We start from the raw sequence: 18,164 nt of genomic DNA on the forward strand, positions 1-18,164 counted from the left end.
GAGGATGACGGCAGGGAGGAGGTGCCGTTTTTCCCGACAGAGCTTTTGCTCCTTCAGACTTCAGGGAGGCTGTGCCCTGTCTGGTGCCCATGGAGCCTCCGGTGGCCCTGTGGATCTCGGCAACAGTCCCTGAGGCAGTCGAGTGCCACCACGGCACAGAGGGGAGCACTCCCTTTGGGTTCTCGAGGGAAGGACACTTCTTTCTGCCTTGGCCTCACCCCAGAGCACGATGCGTGTTCCTCGTCCCTCCTCCTCCCCGACACGCTGGCTCGGCCCCCCAGCAGAGGAGGCTTGGATGCGGGTCTGGGAAAGGAGGCCTTCCTGCCCCTAAATCTGAGGCCCTGGTGAGCTTTGCAGCATGTCGAGCAGAGCCTGAAATTCCTCCTCGCTGAGGGGACCTTCCAGTGTTCCCGGAGGCTCCTCTGCCGGCGGATGCCCGTTCAGGAACGGCTGTGCCTTTTCCTGCAGCTCTGTGACTGCGAGCAGCTCATCTAGGAGGCTGGGGGTTTGCGCAGAGTGCTGCTGCTGTGGGCCCGGCTGAGCAGAGGGCTCTCCGGCTGATGGCTCCTCCCATGGCCACACGTGTGTGTCAGGGTGCGCAGACTGCTGAACCGCCCTTCCCTGAGGCTCCTCTGGGGCCGGGAGGACCTGAGGCCACTCGCCCCAAGGCTGCATAGCGGGGAAGGCTCCTGGCCCACCCAGGTGCTGCCACTGTTGCTGAGGACGGTCAGGGTGAGGCTGAGGGGAGTGTGGGAAGGGCAGCCCCCTCCCGCCAGCGTGCCCGTCGTGCTCCTGGCATTTTCCTCCGGGCGTGGGCCGGAGAGGAGGCTGCATCGCTGAGAGACCGCCTGCCAGAGGCGGCCCGGTTGAGCAGGGACACAGAAGTGTCCAAGGAGGGTGAACGTTCTCCTTTCCCAGCACAGGCTGGGCTGTCATGACCACCAGGGGCTCCGGTGGCCGGCCCACACAGGCCCCAGAGGGAACCCAAGGAACGAAGAACACCGGGCAGAGTGGAGGAGCGGCTGTCGCGGGCGATGGCAAGAGCCCAGGAGGGTTCCAGGGAGGCAGATGCGGAGAGCTGCTGGGGACAGAGGACAGGTTGGCTTGGTCCTGGAGGGCAGTCAGGGGAGCCCTGGGACTGGGGCCTTCCGCCAAGGCATTCACCGGGCCGCTTCCACTCTGGTCTGGGTGCCGAGCTCTTCGGTTCTGAAACCACACCTGGGCCAGAGAGAGAGACACACAGACACAGAAGACGTGAGGGCCTCCGGCTCTCCCTGTCGCTGATCTGTCAGCGACAGGGGCATGTCCCTGAGGCCTAATCTGAGGGGGATTCCATCTATCCCTTTCACCTGGTCCTTGCAAACTAGCTGCCAATTCAGGGCAACTGTCGACACCTGGCTAGCAGGGGCTCCCACATTGGCTAGAGTGGCGGGCCCGTCACGGGCCGCCCATGACCTCTTTTGCCCTCTCCTTTCCTCGAAATCCAAGCCTGGGCCCTGCCGCCTGGTTGACTTGGGAGGTCTTTCTCTGGGCAGAGCCTCGCTTGCAAGGCCCAGGGCTTTCCACACCGTGTCTTGGCCCTGGGTCATGGGGAGAATCCCACACAGCCCACGTTGGTCCGGCACCATGGCAGGGATCGAGACCCTTTCCACGTGGCACCAGCCGGGTGCGACCCCCGGAGACCTCACCTGAATTCTCGCCTCTGGGATGCCCGTTTGTCTGGCCAGTTCTTCCCTGGTAGCGATGCCAGGAAATCGGTCCTTCTGGAAGCTCTCAAGGAGGATCCCGGTTTGCCACGGAGTGATGTGTGTCCGCTTTCTTCCGCCTTCTTTTGGGAGGCGTTGTGGAGGAGGACAAAGGAAGAAGAGAGAGATTGGAGGCTGATGGCACATTCGAAGGGAAACAGAATCGCGCGCGCGCGCGCGTGTGTGTGTGTGTGTGTGTGTGTCTGTGTGGAGGCGTCTCTACCTGTGTACTTTTCCCTCACCCCCTCTCCGCCCAGCGAGTCCTCTGAGATACTCCCGGACCAATGCTGGGTTGGCCCTGGGTCAAACCCCGCCCCCCCCGCCCCCCCACCCCCCCGAGCGGATGGAAGAAGGGGATTCTGCACCTCCTAGCTGTTTCAGGACCAGCAGTCAAAACCATTGCTGGCCAAGAAACAGCCCCCCGGCCCAACAGGGGCCCGGGGTCGCTATGGGCAACACGGAGGGGGCCAGAACAAGAGATCATGGGTTCTTCTCCCAAGCGCTCTCTGCCAAACGTCTAGCACTCCTAGGCAGGGAGGTTGCCTTGACCAGGACATCCTCGCAGGAATTGCCCCTGGGATGCTGAGGACTCACCTGCGGCCCGAGCTTGGGGCTGCTCCTCTCCAGGCGATTGCCCTTCTCCCACGGAGCTCGCCGAGCCCGACCGGCTCTGCCTTAGATGTCTTCTGCGTTGGTTTTGAAACCAAACCTGAGTGCCAGGAGAAGGAGCCCTTGTTACCCAACTCTCGTCAACACAATTTCAAAGAGCTGTGGCAGCGATTCAGAAGACGACAAACAAACAAGCAAGCAAACAAACAAAGAAATGCAAGCCCAGGAATCTCTGTCCGCCCACGCTGCACAGGTTGACAATTCGCAGGCACTCTAGGACCCAAAGGACAAGGCTTGTGTCTCCAAAGGAGAGCACGAAAGGTGGGAAAACGCCCCATCTGCCACCCGGGGAAAGAATCCTTGCTTCCCTGCTCCCCGACCTGCTCTCCAAAGGAAACGCCCCAGATCGAGGGGACAAGGCTTGCCCTGCCCAAGGCAGGGCGGCTCACTCACAGGCGCTCTCTCCCCACCTGCTTCTTTCCTGGAACCAGGCCCCTTTCTCTCTCGGTCTTTCTGTCTCTGTCTCTGACTCTCTCCGCCCGTCCATCTCCCCTTCCCTCCTCTGTCTCTCTGCCTCTGTCACCTGCTCTCCCCCCTCCCTCTCTTCTCCCGCTTGCTCTCTCCTGTCCTTTGCACCTCATCTTTGCTGTGGTCCCTGCCTGACTCCCGCATTTTCATGTCTCTCTTGTCCCCACAGGCAAGGTTAGGCTCTTTCCTAACACCTTCAGGACGAGGATTTCAGTCAGCGCTGCCTCGGACCCCCAGAGGGGGACGTCAAGTGAAAGAAATGCGCCTTCTCCCCAGCTCTGCCCTCAAATGCAAGTCCGCGTAGCCCGTAGCCCGTGGCTTCTACGAGGCTGCGGCAAAGGCAAAGACCCTGATGTCAGAGCCTCCCTCCAGTCAGCCGCCTTAACCTGTTGGGCGGGGATGTGAATCTGCCTTCTCCCAGAGGAACTGTGTTCTTTCCAGCTGCCTCTGGGGTCACGGGAGAGCTGCGGCTTACCTTTCTTTTTCTGTCGACCGTCGCACTGAAACACCCTTCAGTACGGGATGGGGCTTTAAAGCGTCTCTTGCGCCTCCCCCATTGGAGACGCTTAGGAGCACCAAATCCACCGTCAAAACCGGCTTTCGAAACTAGAGACGCCCATGGACTCTTAAGCAGAGTCCTCCACGCTACATACTCCTGCCCATTCTGTGCTACAGACAGCAGCGAGCAAGCGGAACCTCTCGTGACCGTGTTGACCCCCCGGCTTCAAACCCCTCGAGGGGCCACATAGGACTGAACTTTGGGCTCTCTGGTGAATGACCCAGGATAGTCCCTTCCCCGTCAGTGAATCCCCCAAACCAACCAAGTTTTCCACCGCTGCTCAAAGGCACAGACCCGTTTGCTGTTTTCTGGCATTCTTCCCATGGGACGACCTACAGGCCATAAGCTTCTAAGCAGGCTAGCTGCCCGAAGAGACTGACCTGCAGAGGGCTTAGCCCCGATCGTGTGTGTCCCTTGACCCTGGGAGAGAATGACAGAGAGACTCAAGCCCACCTGGACTCTGCATTCCGGAATGTCAATCTCTTGGGCCAGGCGTTCTCTGGTGGCGATCCCAGGGTAAGGGTTCTGTTGAAACGCTGCTCGCAGAGCGTCCCTCTGACTCGCCTTCAAAACAATCCTCCTGCCTCGGGATCCTCTCTGATGCGGGCCTGTGGGAGACAAGAGGGAAAATGGACTAGGAAGGCTTCCGTACCGATGCAGACCGGCGGTGCAAGCCTAGCCCTTCTCTTTCTGCTGTGTGAAAAACGGCCTAGTCGGGGGGGATTCCTGTCCGTTTGGAACGAAAGGACACACGTAAGGCCATGTGGGTTGGAAACCAGGGAGGTCTCCACAGGCCTTTTAGAAAGGATGATGGTCAACGATCTAAAGGCTCAACCAACAGCTCACAAATACTCCATCGAATTACACGCAGAGAAAATCGGGAGGCCACGGAAACAACAGATATTCTTGGACGTAAAAGGGCCCTCCTTTAGACTTTAAGCAAACAGCAGTCCCCCCTTCCCAAAGCACCCAACTTGGGGTCCATGGGAATGGAAGCTGTATTGCTCAAACGAAGCCTGGAATACTCGGTAATTCATGTGCCGTTCTCTGCCACCAGAGAGCCACCCTGAAGACTTTCGGTGGCGGAGGCGTGGATGGGAATCACGGCCACCGATTGGCATTTTCACTGCAAGGAAGCAAGGTCCCAGCTTCTCTCCCACCCCCCCCCCCCGCCCCCGGCCCTGCAAGTGGTCCCTGGAACTCAGCCCTGCACCATCGGTCCCTGCGTCCAGGCTGGTCGTGCCTAGCTTCCTTCACCCTGGAAAAGCATCGAGGCACTTGGGGGATCGGACCCCAGAGCCGAGATGCAGATGCGAACTTACCGCTCGATGTGCGGGGCGAATCCATCTGGGGAGAGTCACTTGGCTTCCACAGAGACGTCTGGCCAACTGAGCGGGACCCGGAAACACAGGACTTCTCAAGGCCCAGGATGGCCCGCCCCGATTGCTTTAAATAGCTTCCTCCGCTAGCCCTTCATTAAATATTGATGACCCGGAAGGAAGCTCACCCAACAAGTGGAAGTTGACCGTTAAGGGCCAGCTCCGAGGCTCCCAGGGACTTTCCCAAGTGTCCTAATGGTTTTCCCGGCATGACTTGGACTTCAGGCTCCCGACTTTTCCCACGGAGAAATCCGTTGCTCTCGGTTGCGTTCCATTACTCTGGGTTTCCCGTGCTCCGGGATGACCGGGAATTTCGATGTGGAGAGCCTTGCTCTGCTCGCCTACTTGGCGCCTTTGCCCTAGCGTCTCCTGGAACACGTTTCGTGCCACCCTCCAAGTGTTTCCTTTTCCTTTCGGGTGAAGAAATGCGACTCAAAATTCGAGAAGTGAATCGTTATCTGGGATCTACCCACGCATCATGCCCAACTGCACTGAAGGCCGGGCGGAAGCCCACCCGCCTCATGCAGATAGAATGTGTGCTCCCGCAAGGTCCGCTGACAAAACCTCAAAGGTGGGGCTGAGACAGCACACCTTCCTGGTTTGAAGGAAGGGAAACCGAGTCTCACTAGATGGTCCCTCCTTCCGTTGATGGCTATTGTCAGGTTTCGTCAGGGGACTCAAGTGGTCTGGAAAGGACAGCACTGCTGAGCCCCTTGGGGGGAAGGGCGGGGTGACAATTCGAAGAACATGGGAATTCCAATGGGAATCTCACCTCGCATCGTGGAAGACAGACGTTTCTTCCCTAGAAGACTTAAACAAACTAGAAACCAAAAGTGCCAATTTGCAGTACGTAAGACGGGAGAGAAAAACCAAGAGCCTTGAAGGCGCATGTCACGGTTGTGGTGGAAATGAGGGATTGGGGAAAACGTTAGCAGTCAGGCATTTCAATTGAGTCTAAGTTCCACGCAACGTTTTTTTTATTGAGTTCATAATAGTTTACATCATTGTGAAATTTCAGTTGTCCATTCTTTCTTGTCCATCACCATAGGGGTGCTCCCCTTCTCCCCCTTGCCCACCCCTCTTCCCCTGGTAACCAAACTATTCTCTTTCTCCATTGGTTGTTTCCACTCCACACACCAGTGGAATCGTATCGTGTTTGTCTTTCTCAGTCTGGCTTATTTCGATTAGCCGAATGCCCTCCCGGCACAGCCATGTTGTCGCGAACCCCTTGTCGGACATGGGATTTGCCAATATTTTCTCCCAGTTGGTGGGTTGTCTTTGGGATTTGATGCCAGTTTCTTTTGCCTTGCAGAAGTTCTTCAGTCTGATGAAGTCCCACTTGTTTAGTTTTTCTTTTGTTTCCCTTGTCTGAGAAGACACGCTACTTGGGAAGATCCTTTGCAGTTCCACGTCAAAGAGTGTGCTACCGATAGTCTCTTCCAGGAGTTCGATGTTTTCTGGACTTCTCTTCAAGTCTTTGATCCACTTTGCGTTTATTTGGGGGTGTGGCGGGAGATAACGGTCTACTTCCCTTCTTGGGCAAGTGCTTGTCCAGATCTCCCAAGACCATTTACTGAGGAGATGATTTTTTCTCCGTTGTACGTTCTCGGCGTCTCTGTCAAAGATTAGCTGCCCGTAGCTGTGTGGTTTTATTTCTGGGCTTTCAGTTCTCTTCCCTTGATCTGTGTGCCTCTTTTTGTACCAGTACCGTGCCGTTTTGATCACCAGGGCTTTGCAGTCCACTTGGAAGTCAGGGATTGGGATGCCTCCAGCTTTGTTCTGTTTTGCTCAGGGTTGCTTTAGCAATTTGGGGTCTTTGGTGGCCCCATATGAATTTTAGGATTCTTTGTTCCACTTGGATGCAGAATGTCTTTGGGATTCTGACTGGGACCGCATCGGATCTGTAGATTGTTTTGCATGTTGTGGACATTTTCACTAGGCTTATTCTTCCAGCCCATGTGCATGGAATCTCTTTGCATTCCTTTATGTCGTCACCAATTTCTTTCAATAATGTCTCATAGTTTTCATTGTCTAAGTCCTTCACCTCCTTGGTTAAATTTATTCCTAGACATTTTATTCTTTTGGTTGCTACTGTGAGTGGAATGGTATCCTTGACTTCTCTTCCTGTAAGTTCATCATTAGAGTCTAGAAATGCAACTGATTTTTGTAAGTCGATTTTGTACCCCGTAACGTTACTGTAGTTGTAAAGGGTCTCTAACAGTTTCCCGATGGATTCCTTAGGGTTTTCGAAATATAAAATCATGTGATGTGCAAAGAGCGAGAATTTCACTTCTTCACTCCCTATTTGCATTCCTTTGATTCCTTTCCCTTGCCTAATCGCCCTGGCCAAAACCTCCATTTCCATGTTGGATAAGAGTGGTGAGAGTGGGCATCCTTGTTGTCTCCCTGTTCTCAGGGGGATGGCTTTTCAGCTTTTCCCTACGGAGTATGATTTTCCTCTATCCCCATTCTGTTAAGAGTTTGTGTTTTTTTTAGCTTTTTATCCTAAATGGCTGTTGGGTCTTGTGAAATGCTTCCCCTGCGTCTACTGAGGTGATCATGTGGCTTTTATCCCTCATTTCTTTAAGGTTGTGTACCACACTGATTGGTTTGCAGATGGTGAGCCATCCCTGCATCCCTGGCATAAATCCCACTGATCCAGGATGTATGACCTTTCGGATGTATTGCTGTATTCGGGTTGCCAATATTTTGTTGAGAATTTTTACATCTCTGCTCATCAGCCATATTGGCCTGCACTTTTCCTTTTTCGTGTTGTCCTCGTCAGGCTTTGGTGTCAGAGTGAGGCTGCCCTCATCAAATGTGTCGGGAAGCATTACGCCTTCCCTAGTTCTTTGGAATAGCTTGAGAGGGCTAGGCATTAAATCCTCCCTGAAAGTTGGGTAGAATTCTCCAGGGAAGCCGTCTGGTCCTGGGCTCCTACCTTTGCGGGGACGGGGGTGGGCGGGGGGTGGTGGTATGCTTTGGCTTACTGTCTGAATCTGGTTCCTTGTGATTGGTCTATTCTGATCATCTCTTTCTTCTGGATCCAGCTCCGGGAGGTTGCAAGAGTCTATGAATTTGTCCTTTTCTTGTAGACTGTCCACATTGTTGGCATATAGCTTTTCGTAGTGTTCGCTTCTAGTGCTTTGTATCTCTGTGGTATCCCTTCTTCTTTCTGCTCTTTCATTTCTAATTTTATTTTTCTGAGGTTTCCTGCTCTTTCTTTGTGCGTCTAGCTAGGGGGTCTGTCCATTGTGTTTATCTTCTCAAAGAACTCGTTCTTTGTTTCGTCGATGTTTTCAATTGCCTTTTGTGTTTCACTTGCATGTCCTTTCGCTCTAATTTTTATTATTTCTCTCCTCCTGCTGACTTTGGCTTTGTTTGTTCTTCTTTGTTGAATTCACTTAAGGTGTAGTTTGAGATAGCTTATTTGGGATTTTTCTTTTTTGCTAAGGTGAGCCAGTATTGTGATGAGTTCCCCTCTTAGTACTGCTTTTGCTGCATCCCAGATGAGTTGGTATGATATGTTTTCCTTTTCATTCGTCTACAGATTTTTTCGGTTTCTCCTTCAATTTCTGGAATGATCCATTGGTTGTTTGATAGCATGCCGTTTAGTCTCCACAACTGTGTCCCCTTCTCAGCTGTTTTCCTGTAATTAATTTCTATCTTCCTAGCCTTGGGACCAGAAAAGATGCTTGTTCTTATTTCAATCTTCTTCAATTTCTCGAGGCTTGCCTTGTTTCCCAGCTGATGTTCTATCCTTGAGAATGTTCGGTGTGCACTTCAGAAGAATGTGTCTTCTGCTGTTTCCGGATGGAGTGTTCCATAGATCCAGAGAATTTGTAAGAAAGCCCAATGTGGACCCAACCAACCAACCAACTCCCCAGCCACCAACCAACTCTGGTGTCTGCTTTTGTCACCCGAGCCTGTGAAACTCAACCCTGTGTGCTAAGATGAAGACGAGAAGCTGATAGAGAATCAAGCGAAGACGGGACTACCTCGAACAGACACTAAATGCCTTCAGTTACTTGAAAATCGTGCTGGGTAGGGGTGTGCTTTTGTGTTTTCGTGCATGCGTGTGTACGTGTGGGTAGCAGAAAGACCACCCGCTTGACAGAGAAGAAACACCCTTCGTTTCCATCAAAGGAGTGCTCTCTGCAAGCACGGGATCCTTCCCAGTCTGTAGGTGGGGTCGCCCCGAGGTTTTCAGCCGGATGCTGTTCGAGAGCTGCCATAGGCAGAAGGTGTCATGTGGGCAGGGAGAGTCCACAAGGGCGCAAGGACGTTTTGGGGGATGACGCTGTAACCGAGTAGCCTTCCTCAAAAGATTAGAATCCCCTACACGGTCGAAAAGCTAAGCCCTGCTTCCAGAGGCCAAAGGGTCAATCTCCCTGCTAGGGTGTCTCCAGATTATTTATTTACTTCTTGATTTATTCATTGATGCATTGATGCATTTATTTTTGTTTCTTAAACTCTTGGCCCGGAATGAAGGTGCTCACTAGGAGGCGCCCATGCTTGGACGCCAAGAGCGCTAGAGGCAGCCTGCAAGTTGCAGGCGGATGTCGAAAAGCTATTTGGGTCCCAGATTCAAGTTATGAGGCACGGCAGCTTCGAGGGCGATGCCTCCATGTTGTGGGTTCCTGGCGGCTCTTCCGCTTGGGCGCGGATGTCTCTGCAGAGAAAGGGCCCTGGAGCCTGCGCCTAGATGTCTCCTCCCGCCGCCGCACCAGCTGCCACGCCTCCACCGCTGCCACCAGGACGCCTCGTCTGCAGGTGGTTTCCCTGAGCGGCAGCCGCCGTCTGCGGGCACGGCAGCCAGGGCCTCTTGACAGCGCCCAGGACCGTCTTCGCACAGGCCATCGCTTGACACTGCGGGCTCCGATGCCCAGCCCCGGGCTCTGAGGCTCCTCGGGGGGGGGCAGCCTTGCACGCTAAGAGGGCTGAAACCGGCCTCTCGGCTCTAGCGAAAGGGTCAGCGGAAGTCCCGCCCACAAGGCCAGGGACGGCTTCCGGGCGCCCTGAGACAGCCTTCCTCCCCCTTCTTAACAGGGCCATCCTGCACGGGGCTGTCTTGCCAAAGCTCAAGTCCCGTTTGTCCTGGCGCCACCGTGGCCCGGCTCGTGTTTCAGAAGCTGCATTCCACCGCGTGCAGCCAGGGAAACACAGTCTTTCCCTGGGTCTGCAGACAGGAAGGGTAGATCGGTCTGTGGAGAGCTATGGAGAGAGGGGAAGCTGGCGGAGGAGAGCTGGGGAGGGCTTTTCAAGACGAGATCTACCTACAGAGAGGGACACTCTGTAGACCTCTGGAGGTGGGTGCAGATGTAGCGAGAGAGAGAGAGAGAGAGCGAGAGAGAGGTGTTTGTGTATGGACATTCAGTCGGCCAAGGTCAGAACTGCTTCAATACAGGCAGAGTCTAATCACTTAGGAGTTGGAAATACGGGCATGAAACTCCTGTGTCCAGAATCTCTCACCTCAGAGCGGACTAGGGAGCCCTCAGGGAACCGAATGAAAAAATCAAGGAAATGAGCTCCTGGCATTCACCGTATGCTTCCAAGTGCTTTGGGTCTGTTTTCGCGTTCTCTTGAGGTGGATCCGTGCCCATATTAGTAGGACTGTATGAGTCGGTCTGCGTGTGTGTGTGTGTGTGTGTGTGTGTGTGTATGTTTGAGAGAGAGAGAGAGAGAGAGAGAGAGACGGGTAGATTTAGACATAAAGAGAGAGATGAGAGTCTAGGGGTCGATTTTATGGCCCTCACAATATTATCCGCACTAGGAGTTGATATGAGCTCTGCTGAATATGGCCTGGTCATAAAGAGTGTGCTGGGAGGATGCTGGCACGTGTGCTCAATGTCTACAGCCTTGAGGAAGCCTTGCACATCAGCCACCCCGAGTCAAAGGTCAACTCCATTGCTTGTCCATGTTAGTGATTCCAATCTGGTATCTTTGCAGATCGAGGCTAGGTACTCATTCTGGGCACCCTGACCTCCTTTCCTCTTTGTCACAGGAAAAGGAGGTACAGCCCATCTGTGAAGGACTGCAGGAAAGATGAGACAGAAGGTGAAGGGACCCAATCACTTCCTTGAAGGCACATTAACATTACGTTTTCAATGATATTTTTATTGTAACAATCGTAAGTTACACACATCCTGTACCTCTGGGATGTACTCTTCAAAGGGACCTCCTGAAGGGCTGTGAGGAGACCTGGATAAAGGAAGACAGCTAAGGAGCTCAGAGATAATTTGCACTTTCTCTGTAAAACAGGAGGAAAGATGACTGGTAGCTATGAATGCCCATACATATTGAAATGTGAAAAGGACTGAAAGAGAGAGCTTCATCCACTTTCCTGAGTGATTGCTTGTGGTTCCTATTGTCCCTTCCTGCCAATTTCTGTATGTCTGCAGTGCTCCCAGGGAAACTCATAGGCAAAGCCTCCAGGGTATTGTGGACTTGATCTTTGAATCGATCGTGAATAGCTGGAGACTGAAGCCAGATCCAAAGGCTGCTTTCAAAACTCGAAGTGAGGATGAAAACGCACCTTCCTGGACTCACTTGCTCAAGAAATGTAGCCCCCTGCTTTTTAAGCACACACCAAGCTAAAGTCATGTTTCTACCATCTTTACAATTTCCTATTTATGTCCAAACTCTTCAGATTTCTATTCATTTTCTTCACAATCACATTGGGAGGAGGTAACATCTCTCTAGCCCTAATTCACTAGAGCATTTCCTCTGCCTCAGAAAATTAAATACAGACAGAGCACCACAATATTGTTTAATAATGAGTCACCCACCAAGAATGCAGAGCTGCTCTAAAGGCACCAAACAACAATGTTGCAAAATATGTGAAGCTAAAACTAATTGAACTTTAAAGAGAAAGACGCATCCACAATTACAGTTGCAGACTTTAATTCCCCTCTCTCAATAATCCATAGACCAACTAGATAAATATCAGCAAGAAAAAAGAAAAACTCAACCAACAGTATTTAATCAACATTTATAGACCCCTCCACCCATGACAGCAGAATACACATTCTCTCCAAGTGCCCAGGGAACATATACCAAGAAGGACAATATCTTGGGCTATAAAAAATATTCAACAAATCTCAAAGAATTGAAACCATACAGACCATGTTCTCCGACTATAATGAATTCAAACTGAAATCAACACTCAAATTCACGTTACCAAGCCAATATTACCCTGATAGTTAATTTAGATAAGGACACTACAGGAAAAGAAAACTACAGACCACTATCCCAGTGCATATAGATGTAAAAATTTTCAACAAAATATTGGCAAACCAAATTCAACAGCACATTAAAAGGATCATATGTTATGATCAAGTGTGATTTCTAACTGGGAATGAAGGATAGGCCAACCTATTCAAATCAACAAATGTCTTAGTTCATATTAATTTAATGAAGGATAAAAATTGTATAATCATCTTGATAGATGGAAATAAGGCATTTAATAATATATCACATCCTTTCATGATTAAAAAAACCCTCAATAATTTGGATATAGAAGAAAAGCACCTCATCAAGCCATATACAACAAACCTACAGCTAACATTATACTCAATGGTAAAAATTTTAAAGCTTTTCCTCTAAGATCAGGGACAAGACAAGGTTGCCCACTCTCTCTGCTCTTGTTCAACATAGTGCTGAAGTCCTAGCTAAAGCATTTAACCCAGACAAAGAAATAAAAGGCATTCAGTTTGGAAAGGAAGAAGTAAAATTGTTGTTCTTTGCAGATGGTATGATTTTATGAAGAAGCCATAAAGACTCAGCAAAAAATTGTTGGAAATAATCCACAAATTCAGTCAGGTGACAGAACATAAAATCAGCTCACAAAAATCAGTTATATATCTGATGAAACATCTGAAATATAAAGAAAACCCCATTCACAATCCCATGGAAAATAAAATGTCTAGGAATAAATTTAATCAAGGAGACAGAAGATCCGTATACTGAAAACAATACCTTGAGGAAAGAAATTGAGAAAGCAAAATCAAATGGAAAGGTAATGCACTTACATGGGTCAGAAGAATGAATATTTCTAAAATGAATATTGCTACCTAAGGCTCCTATAGTTTCAATGAAATCCATATCAAAATTCTGAGAGCAATTTTACTGAAATAGAAAAACAATCTTAAAATATGTATTTAAAAAAGTCTTTGTTCTGGGAAGGTGGGCTTTGAGGACGATGGTCTGCCATCTTCGCTCTTTGCTGGAAAAAGTGAATAAGCCCCTTCTATTCCACCGACTTGCCTCCTGACTTTTTGGCTAGGTTCTCGGCAAGCAGAACAAGCCCATTGCTCAGTAACAATTTCTGGCGACTCTACCAGGACTCACTTTCTACTTGTGGCCAGCAGATCTTGGAGAGCACCCCAGGGAAATCCCAGCAGCTTGCTGGGAACTTCTCTTCTGGGGCATGGCCCCTCCACACCCGTTTCAAGCTCTAGCTGTCTTCTTCGCTTCTTTGACGGAATGGAAACGGGAAGTGGGAATAGCGGATCTGCACCTGATGTAGGGTAATTTGCCTCAGCCAGGCCTGCTGCAGACTCCTTGTCTCTTGCAGGAGAAATCCCAGAGGGATATCCCCATCTACGTTGGGCAGTTATTAACAAGAGGCGTAGTTGTAGGACTACCCAGAATCTGTTGGGTCCACCTGTCTGTTCTGTTTGGGATCCTATCTCTGATTTTGGGATCCTGTCTGAGTGTCTAAGTGTCCATGTGTCGGGGAAACTCTGAGATGGAGGGGCTACATCTATTCCCAAGAAAAGTCCTTTGGGCCATTTTTGTCTAAGTTGGCCAATTACAACTACGAGCACATGTCGAAGAGAAATATATATTTTTTTATTTTAACACTGCATGGCTGCAATATTCTCTGGGATCTTGGGAGAAGTGACCCCCAAATAGGTCTTTGAATTACTATACCGTTTTACAGTTGGAATTATTCTGTAAGAAGGAGAGAAAAGATGATGAAATGCTGTATGTTCAGGCCTTTATGTTACTTCATCAGGATGACAAGAGAGAAGGAAAAGAGCTAGTGCTGGTAATGAGGAGTGGGTCACATGGAAAAGGCTCTTCTGTGCAGAGGGCTGGGGGTGACAATAAGCAGGATGACATTGCAATATTACAGACACTTCACCAACCCATCGGAGGGCAGGGGCTGCGGGCAGCACCTCCCACCTTCCCTCCCCTACCTCCCCCTGCTTTGGAAATGGTGGATGTGGGAAATGGTCACCTGTTGACTTTGCCTTCCTGTATGATGTAAGGTACACAGTTTGGCCAGGCAGGCACCTCTGGAGCTGGACAATTTCCCTGTGGCAGTTCCCTGTTGGTGTGAATGGACAGGACTACCTAGTTGGTTTTATTTGGATGTATACTCCCTTTTCCACTTCTGAACAGTTTCACTGGAAAAACGATAATCCAGTTTATCTAGAGGACCCCTCCCAGATGACTGAGTTGTTTTCTTCAGTTTTTATGACTGATCATCCATCCTGGGTAGACGTACACATTCTCTTGGACATGCTCTTGACAGGGGTAGAAAAATGAATGGTTATTGACAGGCTCAAGGGGAAGCTCAAAGGCCCCATCTGGTGGATCCAAATGGTGCACCAGACGCTAACACTGCTGTACCCACTGCTGAGCTTGCCTGGGACCCAAATGGCATAGCAGGCAGTTAGGCTCAGTCTTCACAAAAGGTGTATTTTGGCAGGCCTTAAAAATGGGATCCCAAAGTAAAAAAGTCAAAACAAGGTACAAGGAATACAACAGAAGCTGATGAGGATCTCTGAGCTCCTAGAGAGAATTTATCAAGCATGCCAGTGGGACACAGAGGTCTGGAGGCTCCTGAAACCCTCCAAGTGGTGAACACGACTTTCACAGGGCAGAGCGCCCCGGTGTCAAGAGGAAATTGCAGCATCAGATGGAGCCCTGTGAATGAATGCTTCCAGGTTGGCTGATATGGCCTTTAAGGTGTACAGCAGCCAGGAACAGAAGACCAAGCAGGAAGATGCCAAGAGGAGCACCAAAAACTCTTAATTATTTGGCTGACTCTGGATACAAATTTTCTAAAAAAAAAAAAAAAAGGCCCAAATACGTACACAGAAGGTGACATATTTGGGTTTTGCCATTTCTAAGGGACAAAGATAGTTATTGCCAGATCGGAAGAAGGCTGTAGCTTGTCTTACCCCACCCAAAGGCCAGGTGGCAATTTCCGCTATTTCTGGGCATGGCAGGTTTCTGCTGTATTTGGATTCCAAATAATGGCCTAATTGTCAAACATCTGTATGTGGCTATAAAAGGGTTGGATTCAGAGACATTGGACTGGACTAAGGAACGACATTTGGCCTTTAAAACTATAAAGACCCAACTAATATCAGCCCCTGCTTTAGGCCTCCCTGACCTTGCAAAGCCATTTAGCCTCTATGTGCATGAGAGGCAAGGCATCGGCCGAGGAGTACCAACACAACGCTTGCAAAACACCCCAGACTGATGGGACAGAGCATTAGGAGGTAGCCATCCTGCCTCTGGGCAGCGACAGCCACGGCAGTGCTCACCCTTGTCCAACCCACTACTGTGTATGTGCCACACCAGGTCCTCACTTTGCTAGAGCAAAAGGACGGGCACTGGTTGACAGCTGGTAGGGTGGGAAAATATCAAGCCATCCTCCTAGACAATCCACATGTGAGGTTACAGGTGACCACTGCTTTAAATTCAGCATCCCTGACACCTAATGAAACAGCATGACAACTGGAATGTGACTGTCTACAGGTGGTTGACAGGGTTTATGCCAGCTGCCCTGATTTTAGTGACAAACCCCTAGCAGACCTTGACACAGAACACTTCATCGATGGAAGCAGATTTATGGATCAAGATAAACAGAAGGCAGGCTATGCCATTGTGACATTACAAAAAACCGTGGAGGCTCAGACCTTGCCACCTGACACTTCCGCTCAAAAAGCAGAACTAATTGCCTTAATCAGGCAACCAGCTAATTGCCTTAACAATTGCCCTTGTTATCAAAGGGAAAATGGATGAATTTCTATACAGATTCCCATTCTGCCTTCACCACCGTTCATGCCCACAGTGCCATCTGGAAGCAGAGGAGAGTCCTCACTGCAGATAATAAGGATGTTAAGTTCACTTCAGAAATTTTACAGTTACTTGAAGCAGTCCACTGCCCTTCTGAAGCAGCTGTTACGCACTATCCTGGCCATCAAAAGAGGGAAGCCCCTCGGGCAGGAAGAAACAGATCGGCAGACTGAGCTACAGACCAGGCAGCCAGAGAAAATATTATGACTTTTCTCCATTCTCTACTCCCCCAAATTGACATATCAGACCTATTTATTCCCCCAAAGACGTGGAGCGAGCAGAAGAATGGAGATTTTCACAGGAACATCCTTTGAGATGGAAATATAACCAACAGGCATGGATTTTAATCCTTGAAAAATTACTATACCCCATTCTTAAGTGTGTGCATGAAAGCACTCATTGTGGGTGAAATGCCACTGTACAATGGACTAAAAAAATGTCCGATGGGGGCACATTTGCAAAAGACCGTTGAACAAGTAGTAAAGGGCTGCCATCTCTGCTCAGAATAACCTGAAACCAGGACCAGCACCAGCCCCTGTGGGAGTCCAAAACCGGGGCCCATGGCCGCATGGAGACTGGCGACTGGACTTTACTCGGATGCTACGTCTATCTGGGAATTTTAAATACCTCCTTGTCTTTGTAGAGGCCTTTTCAGAATTGGTTGAGGCCTTCCCATCCCAGATGGAAGAAGCCTCAGCTGCAGTCTGGGCTCTATTAGAAGACATTATTCCCTGGTTTGGACTACTGAATACCCTGCAGAGTGACAGTGAGCTGGCTTTCACATCTAAGGTTACACAACAGGCATCCCAGGTTCTCAAGACACAATAGAACTGACGTGCTGCTTGGAGAAACAGAAAATGAACCACACCCTAAAGAGGACCTATTAAGAGGACATAGCCAAAATGTGCCAGGAAACGCACTTGACATGGGACAAAGTACTACCTCTTGCCTTGTTCTAGGTCCAAGTGGCTCCCAGAAATGCGCTTAGGTTAAGCCTCTGTGAAATTTTATATGGTCGACCATTCCTAGCATCCACCATGCCCTCTGTTCTCCCCACTGTTTTCAAGAAGTGCCAATGAAATTATATTTAAAGTCACTTAATTCTGTTCTAACCAGAGTACATAAGAATGCTTCTTCCAAGTTGAAGCACACTCCAGATATAACCATCCCCTCCTTCAAACCCAGCGACCAGGTGCTTCTGAAGATGTGGAGGAAACAAGGACTCGAGGACCAAGCATCTGCCAAGTGGACCGGACCTTATGTGGTGCTGCTGACTATGCACACTGCTGTTAAGTTGGCCAGAGTCAAACTGTGGGCACATCATTTCTGGGTTAAGCCAGCACCCACATCACAGGAAAGCAACCCTTCCATCACTGACACTGACTGGAAAATGGAACCCTTAGAAAATTTAAAATATGTCTTTAAAAAGAATGTTTATCTTATGCATCTACTCCTTTTTCTAAATGATGAGTTTGGCATGGCAAGATAATACGCTTGTTAGAATAACTCAAACCTTAGCCTCCGATACCAAGGTGACTAGTTGCTGGGTTCGTCACTCCAGACCTCACTCGGTAAATGACCACAGGTACCCATTAGTATGCTCTGTGTATGATCTTTGGCCCCCATCTTTCCTGGCTTCTGGAGACACGATTCTACCGAGAAACCAAGGATTGTGTACAGTGTTAGAATCGCTCGCTTCTCCTCTGAGATGACACATACTCCTCCATGCTTTTCTCTCCCTTTGAGACTAGATGAAGGCAAAACAAAACACATCGTGACCCCAATACCAGGAAAAACCTTGCCCTTTTGCAGTTAGCAACCTGTCATTACACCTATAACATATGATTCAATAGATTTCGTGGGCAATGCTTGGGGAGAAATAATGACCATTTGCATTAGCGAAACAAACTGCTATATGTACTGCAGTCCCTGGGGATATATATGTAGCACTGAGGGGTGTCATGAGCAGACAATTGCCTGTGGAATGTCACAGATTCAGGACAGTGAACACTGGATACCTTAATAACTCTTTTTACTCTTCATGTGGCAAATGAAATAAAATATTGGACCAGTTCTTTAAAGTTATGATATCGAATAATGTGAGACCTCCTCAGAGGGGTACCAGATGGGGATGCATATTTCTTTGGTCATAGCTTGCTCCCTTGGTGAGGATTGCTGCCCACTGACATGTTCTTAGGAATCTGTCTCTCACCCTTATGATCGTAGCTAATGAAACTGCTAGGTGTC

The 18,164-nt window shown here is 49.7% G+C and overlaps 1 pseudogene; it reads left to right on the forward strand.

Moving 5' to 3' along the window:
- The first annotated feature begins 1,626 nt into the window (after positions 1-1,626).
- The window catches only part of LOC139083810 (olfactory receptor 2AJ1-like), a 32,589-nt pseudogene continuing 16,051 nt past the window's right edge, over positions 1,627-18,164 (forward strand).

This window comes from Equus przewalskii, chromosome 1, assembly GCF_037783145.1.
Source record: "Equus przewalskii isolate Varuska chromosome 1, EquPr2, whole genome shotgun sequence".
In the NCBI taxonomy this organism is placed as follows: domain Eukaryota; kingdom Metazoa; phylum Chordata; class Mammalia; order Perissodactyla; family Equidae; genus Equus; species Equus przewalskii.